This window comes from Orycteropus afer, unplaced genomic scaffold, assembly GCF_000298275.1.
Source record: "Orycteropus afer afer isolate SDZICR_OR568_19922 unplaced genomic scaffold, OryAfe1.0 scaffold00602, whole genome shotgun sequence".
NCBI classification, from domain to species: Eukaryota; Metazoa; Chordata; class Mammalia; order Tubulidentata; family Orycteropodidae; genus Orycteropus; species Orycteropus afer.
The window spans coordinates 340584-342264 of NW_006922189.1; the positions used below are offsets into that span (position 1 = coordinate 340584).

The following is a 1681-nucleotide window of genomic DNA, read 5'->3' on the forward strand; positions in this document are numbered from 1 at the left end:
AATGGATTGAGAGACAGATCAAGGAAAACACTGACAAACTGGAAAAAAACACAGCAAAAACCCTAGAACAATTTCAGAAGAAAATATAAGAACAAAATCACAAAATAAATGAAAAATTAGAAATGATACACAATCTACAGATGGAAATCCAGAAGATTAACACTAAATGTTTATAAATTAATAATATTGAAAAGACAAAGGAGGAAAAGGAGTAGAATTGATGGAAGACAGAATTAATGTGATTGAAGACAAATACCTGAATAATTCTTTGGAAAGAGCTCAATCAGAAAAAAAAAAAAAAAAAAAAAAAAACAGATCAAAACAAAATGAAGAAAGCCTATGAGTCATGTGGAATATCAACAAAAGACATAACCTATGTGCATTTGGTATTCCAAAACAGGAAGAGAGAGATAAAATCACTGAGAAAATTGTCCAAGATATGTTGGAAGAGCACTTCTCTGATAATGATGAAAGGTGAAAATATATCCATTCAGAAAGCCCAATAAATTCCAAACAGGATATACGCCAAAAAAAAATCATCAAGACATATCATAATCAAACTCGCCAACACCAAAGACAAAGAAAGAATCCTGAAAGCAGCATGGGAAAATGAAAACTTACATATAAAAGCAATCAGTAAGACTAAGCTCTGGTCTTTCAACACTGCAACCACAGCCATGAGTATGCCCAGGCTTCAGAAGAGGCTTGCCTCCAGTGTCTTCCACTGTGGCAAGAAGAAGGTCTGCTTGGACCACAATGAGACCAAAGAAACAGCCAACATCAACTCTCATCAGCAAATCCAGAAACTGATCAAAGATGGCCTAATCATCCACAAGCCTGTGACTGTCCATTCTTGGGCTCGATTTCAGAAAAATACCTTAGCCCACCAGAAGGGTAGATATATGGGCATAGGTAAGAGAAAGTGTACTACCAATGCTTGAATGCCAGAGAAGGTGAGCTAGAAGAGGAGGATGAGAATTCTATGCTGGCTGCTCAGAAGATACCATGAATCTAAGAAGATTGACCACCACATGTACCATAGCCTATACCTGAAGGTGAAGGGGAACGTATTCAAGAACAAGTGTATTCTCATGGAACACATCCACAAGCTGAAGGCAGACAAGGTCTGCAAGAAGCTCCTGCCTGACCAGGCTGAGGCCCACAGGAAGCACGAAACCACCATGAGGAGCGGCTCCAGGCCAAGAAAGAGGAGATCATCAAGAATCTGTTTAAGGAGGAAGAGACCAAAAAATAAAGCTCCCCCTCTCTTGTCTGTACGTAGTGGCCTTGGCAGTTACATTATCAGTCATTTGATAAAGTAAGCCTTTATCTGCCCCCCCAAACAAAAACAAAAACAAAAACAAAAAACTAAGCTCTGATTTCTCTGCAGAAACAATGCAGGCAAGAAGGCAATGGTATGATATATATAAAATATTGAAAGTGAAAAATTTCCAACCAAGAATTACATACCCAGCCATATTGTCCCTCAAATATGATAGTGAAATTAGGAGATTTCCAGATAAGCAGAAGCCACAACAACCTTACAAGAAATACAAAAGGAAGTCCTTTGAACAGGAACCAATAATACCAAATAACAACCCACCATTAATACGCATGATGACATAGCTCTGAAACCAGCCCAGTTATGGAAGTATCCAAAGTAAAATAAACTTAAAAATTA

General features: G+C 37.8%; 1 pseudogene; it reads left to right on the forward strand.

The window, feature by feature from the left end:
- The first annotated feature begins 677 nt into the window (after nucleotides 1–677).
- LOC103210372 lies at nucleotides 678–1255 on the forward strand (annotated as a pseudogene).
- The last annotated feature ends 426 nt before the right edge of the window (nucleotides 1256–1681 follow it).